This window comes from Clarias gariepinus, unplaced genomic scaffold, assembly GCF_024256425.1.
Source record: "Clarias gariepinus isolate MV-2021 ecotype Netherlands unplaced genomic scaffold, CGAR_prim_01v2 scaffold_29, whole genome shotgun sequence".
In the NCBI taxonomy this organism is placed as follows: domain Eukaryota; kingdom Metazoa; phylum Chordata; class Actinopteri; order Siluriformes; family Clariidae; genus Clarias; species Clarias gariepinus.
Window position 1 is genome coordinate 1,553,846 of NW_026520996.1, and position 6,000 is coordinate 1,559,845.

General features: G+C 41.9%; 1 non-coding gene across 1 annotated transcript; it reads left to right on the forward strand.

The window, feature by feature from the left end:
- The first annotated feature begins 3,024 nt into the window (after positions 1-3,024).
- Positions 3,025-3,097, forward strand: trnaa-agc (transfer RNA alanine (anticodon AGC)). Its single transcript has one exon. It is a non-coding gene; the product is annotated as a tRNA-Ala (tRNA).
- The last annotated feature ends 2,903 nt before the right edge of the window (positions 3,098-6,000 follow it).

The window sequence follows — 6,000 nt, forward strand, 5'->3', positions numbered from 1 at the left end:
TATAAACTACACTAGAATTAATTGACCTTACTTGCTAGAGTAGTCCACTATTAAGCAACCTTTAACCAACTGTTCTACCTCAACAACCAAACATCTTGAACAAAAGCATTAAAAAAAAACCACCTTCTCATATTTTGACACACTGACATGAAAATTCCACAGTCAGTTCTAAAAGTGTGAGCCATTCTGTAAGCTCCTGAGCTTCCCTACTGTTTTGTTACAATTGGGGTGTCAAAACCCAAGCATCTGCTAGAATAGTCCACTATTAAGCAACCTTCAACCAACTGTTCTACCTCAACAACCAAACATCTTGAACAAAAGCATTTAAAATTCCACCTCTCATATTTTGACACACTGACATGAAAATTCCACAGTCAGTTCTAAAAGTGTGAACCATGCTGTAAGCTCCTGAGCCTCCCTCCTGTTTCTTTTACAATTGGGGTGTCAAAACCCAAGCATCTGCTAGAATAGACCACTGTTAAGCAACCTTTAACCAACGGTTCTACCTCAACAACCAAACATCAAATTGCTGCAACTGAAGAGGGGGTTGAAGGGCATGCAGTTAGATGAGGTCATTTGTAGGACTCAAATTTGAGTGAACATGTAATGTTAGTCTTACACTTGAGTATGAAAGTTGCATGATCCGCTCTTGAAGAGCACTGTTAACCTTGTCTAATGCACTGCTTGTCTAATGCACAGAATAAAAAATTTTACAACCCACTGAGCCAGCGTGCTAAGGGAATTAGCTCAAGTGGTAGAGCGCTCGCTTAGCATGCGAGAGGTAGCGGGATCGATGCCCGCATTCTCCAGTGTGACCACACAGCCAGACGCTGGGTGCTGTCTATTGTTTCCAGCAGTGACTGGGTTATAGCCCTCCTCTTAGGGAGCAAAAACATGTTTTCAACTGCAGTTTAGGTCAAGAGCACCATCTTTCTTGCTAACATTGAAAACTGTGGTAATGGCCCGTACGGGGATCGAACCTGCGACCTTGGGGTTATTAGCACCACGCTCTAACCAGCTGTGCTAACCGGCCAAGTCAATGAACCCATGGTTTTTCTCAGATCACAAATTACCTAAGGAACATCACCTAGTCCTGCATTTTCACAAGGGGATCAAATGACCACCAATATTAAAATAACTCGTCTATAAACTACACTAGAATTAATTGACCTTACTTGCTAGAGTAGTCCACTATTAAGCAACCTTTAACCAACTGTTCTACCTCAACAACCAAACATCTTGAACAAAAGCATTAAAAAAAAACCACCTTCTCATATTTTGACACACTGACATGAAAATTCCACAGTCAGTTCTAAAAGTGTGAGCCATTCTGTAAGCTCCTGAGCTTCCATACTGTTTTGTTACAATTGGGGTGTCAAAACCCAAGCATCTGCTAGAATAGTCCACTATTAAGCAACCTTCAACCAACTGTTCTACCTCAACAACCAAACATCTTGAACAAAAGCATTTAAAATTCCACCTCTCATATTTTGACACACTGACATGAAAATTCCACAGTCAGTTCTAAAAGTGTGAACCATGCTGTAAGCTCCTGAGCCTCCCTCCTGTTTCTTTTACAATTGGGGTGTCAAAACCCAAGCATCTGCTAGAATAGACCACTGTTAAGCAACCTTTAACCAACGGTTCTACCTCAACAACCAAACATCAAATTGCTGCAACTGAAGAGGGGGTTGAAGGGCATGCAGTTAGATGAGGTCATTTGTAGGACTCAAATTTGAGTGAACATGTAATGTTAGTCTTACACTTGAGTATGAAAGTTGCATGATCCGCTCTTGAAGAGCACTGTTAACCTTGTCTAATGCACTGCTTGTCTAATGCACAGAATAAAAAATTTTACAACCCACTGAGCCAGCGTGCTAAGGGGAATTAGCTCAAGTGGTAGAGCGCTCGCTTAGCATGCGAGAGGTAGCGGGATCGATGCCCGCATGCTCCAGTGTGACCACACAGCCAGACGCTGGGTGCTGTCTATTGTTTCCAGCAGTGACTGGGTTATAGCCCTCCTCTTAGGGAGCAAAAACATGTTTTCAACTGCAGTTTAGGGCAGGAGCACCATCTTTCTTGCTAACATTGAAAACTGTGGCAATGGCCCGTACGGGGATCGAACCTGCAACCTTGGCGTTATTAGCACCACGCTCTAACCAGCTGTGCTAACCGGCCAAGACAATGAACCCATGGTTTTTCTCAGATCACAAATTACCTAAGGAACATCACCTAGTCCTGCATTTTCACAAGGGGATCAAATGACCACCAATATTAACATAACTCGTCTATAAACTACACTAGAATTAATTGACCTTACTTGCTAGAGTAGTCCACTATTAAGCAACCTTTAACCAACTGTTCTACCTCAACAACCAAACATCTTGAATAAAAGCATTAAAAAATCCACCTTCTCATATTTTGACACACTGACATGAAAATTCCACAGTCAGTTCTAAAAGTGTGAGCCATTCTGTAAGCTCCTGAGCTTCCCTACTGTTTTGTTACAATTGGGGTGTCAAAACCCAAGCATCTGCTAGAATAGTCCACTATTAAGCAACCTTTAACCAACTGTTCTACCTCAACAACCAAACATCTTGAACAAAAGCATTTAAAATTCCACCTCTCATATTTTGACACACTGACATGAAAATTCCACAGTCAGTTCTAAAAGTGTGAACCATGCTGTAAGCTCCTGAGCCTCCCTCCTGTTTCTTTTACAATTGGGGTGTCAAAACCCAAGCATCTGCTAGAATAGACCACTGTTAAGCAACCTTTAACCAACGGTTCTACCTCAACAACCAAACATCAAATTGCTGCAACTGAAGAGGGGGTTGAAGGGCATGCAGTTAGATGAGGTCATTTGTAGGACTCAAATTTGAGTGAACATGTAATGTTAGTCTTACACTTGAGTATGAAAGTTGCATGATCCGCTCTTGAAGAGCACTGTTAACCTTGTCTAATGCACTGCTTGTCTAATGCACAGAATAAAAAATTTTACAACCCACTGAGCCAGCGTGCTAAGGGGAATTAGCTCAAGTGGTAGAGCGCTCGCTTAGCATGCGAGAGGTAGCGGGATCGATGCCCGCATTCTCCAGTGTGACCACACAGCCAGACGCTGGGTGCTGTCTATTGTTTCCAGCAGTGACTGGGTTATAGCCCTCCTCTTAGGGAGCAAAAACATGTTTTCAACTGCAGTTTAGGGCAGGAGCACCATCTTTCTTGCTAACATTGAAAACTGTGGCAATGGCCCGTACCCGCGACCTTGGCGTTATTAGCACCACGCTCTAACCAGCTGAGCTAACCGGCCAAGACAATGAACCCATGTTTTTTCTCAGATCACAAATTACCTAAGGAACATCACCTAGTCCTGCATTTTCACAAGGGGATCAAATGACCACCAATATTAACATAACTCGTCTATGAACTACACTAGAAGTAATTGACCTTACTTGCTAGAGTAGTCCACTATTAAGCAACCTTTAACCAACTGTTCTACCTCAACAACCAAACATCTTGAACAAAAGCATTAAAAAATCCTCCTTCTCATATTTTGACACACTGACATGAAAATTCCACAGTCAGTTCTAAAAGTGTGAGCCATGCTGTAAGCTCCTGAGCTTCCCTACTGTTTTGTTACAATTGGGGTGTCAAAGCCCAAGCATCTGCTAGAATAGTCCACTATTAGGCCTTGTTCACACGGGCGTTAAAATCGAGCGTTTTTTTTGCGTTTGTAGCGTCCGGTAAGCGCGGATCAAGCGGCGAGTGTTTTCTACACATAGGAGTCAATGAGAGTGTTCACACGTGCTTTGGTGACGTGCGTTTGTCCGGCTGCACGTTTATACGGCATTAAAAAAACGTTGCATGCAGCTTTTTCTTGGCGTTCAAAACCCAACGAACGCAAGAAAACCGCTTCTAGTTCGTTTTCTGCGCGTTCATTTTACGCTTCGGAGGACCTGATATATCCCATGATCCTACATGCTATACATAGGGAAATGCGGAAAAGTGCAAAATAAAAAAAATTCATTGTTAAAAAACTTACGCGGAGATTTTCATTTCTTCATAAACCACTAAAAAGACTTCCTTAAATCCGGCGTTGTGCAGTCAGAGAGTGAACCCGGTAGCGGCGGACTTTCATATCCAGTTCCCGACACGCTGCCCCCACAGGTTAACACACAAACTACAATTTGGGCTGCAGGCTGACGTTAGACAGAGACAAACGAACGCCAGTGTAGAAGTCAATCAAGCGTCACTACAAAATGCAGGGTTAGGTTAGGGTAAAATAATCCGCTGCCCCGGGAAGAACCCGGAACCAGCGTTGTGCACGGGCCAGCCACTCAGGCCTCATTTTCAGCCTCCTCCACTATGACGGTCGACCGGTGTCGCCTGTTTAGAGTTTAAGAGCTAAAGACTTTGCTTTTAGCTAAGTTGTTGTAAAGACCCTCCATGAGCCGAGATACCCGCTTAAGGGTTAAAATTTAAATCAGGGCCTGGGGGTTGAGATTCGGGGTCATTTCTAGTTAAAGTTAGGCCATTGTACGACGAAGGCTAACGACCGTGTAATAACCTATGTTAGTGTAAATGCCTGTGACTTTAAGGTCAAACATGGGCACCGAGTAAGGTAAGGGTTATGGAAAATAGGTAGGGTTAAAGACAATAAGGGTAACGGTCCCGGGACAGGGTCCAAGGCAAGGAACTTTGGGGTTAGGATAGGTTTGGGGAGAGGTTGGGAAGACTCGGTTCCCTGCAGACCTAAAACCTAAAGTTAAAGGTCAGAGGTCAAATACATTTAAGGTTAATGTTAAGACTTAAAACATTATATTTAAAACTAATAGGGTTCTAAGAGTTTAGGGTTAAAACTGACGGTTATGCTAAGAGTTAAGGTTTAGGCCTAGGGTTCGAAACTGACGGTTATATTTAGGGTTAAAGGTTTAGGCATAGAGTTCTTAATAAGCAGCTGAAGACACTGACGGTTATGTTTAGGTTCAGGGAGAGGAAATGCATTAAATCCTATTTAAGGTTAAGGGTGTGAGCTAAGATTAAAGTTCCCTTTAACCCAACGATATCCTAAATTGTGAGACACGTCATCAGTAGTAAACCATAGAGTCACAGGGTGTTTCGGCCTTTCATTACTATACACCCTCATCCATGGCGGCCAGCCGTAGGTGGATCAGTCCTCGGCTCGTGTCCCATAGCCAATTGAAAAAATGATTTATGTTTATTTATTTATTGATTTAAAATTTTAATAAATAAACCTTTTTAAAATCCTATTTAGAATACTGGTATAATTAAAGACTATAGAACTAAGGTTTAAATATATTGAAATTATGCTAATACAACCTGAACCATCATACAATCACTTTAAAATATTTTTTGTTTATTTGAAAATGATTTAAAGAAATGAACTTTAATAAAGTCCTATTTATGATACCAATGTAATTAAAGATTAGGTTTAAATTCACTGCAATGATCCTAATACAGCCTAAACCATCATACAGTAACACTCCTAAATATACCAAATACAGTGAAGACTGGTAGAAGACCATGACTCACCTCTCTGCCAAAGGCCCTTTTGTTAACACCGCAAGGTTTCCGGAACCATTTGGGCAGAGTGCTGCACCGGGAAGCGAGTGGAGACCGTCTCATCCCAGCGGATGACCCCGAAAATCAGATCAACAACCTTCTACTGGAATGGCCTCCTGAGGAAAATTCTATCCGAATGACAGGAAAATCCCCAGCCAAGTAAAGCCTTAATGGAAGGCCAATCCAGGTTCTTAATCGGCATATTTTTCACACTGATGGTAGATTAAATATTTTTTTTGGTATTAATCAGTTATTTATTGTTTCCATTCAGTGTGTCACAAAGATCACGTTGCAAAAAACGGCACGATTCTATCTTTTGTGGTTTAGGAGTTATTTGTTAAAACATACTCCAGATTTAGGTTGCCCATGATGCTTAGGGGCACAGTTGGTTACGGAACGCCAATAGGGTAAAAAATC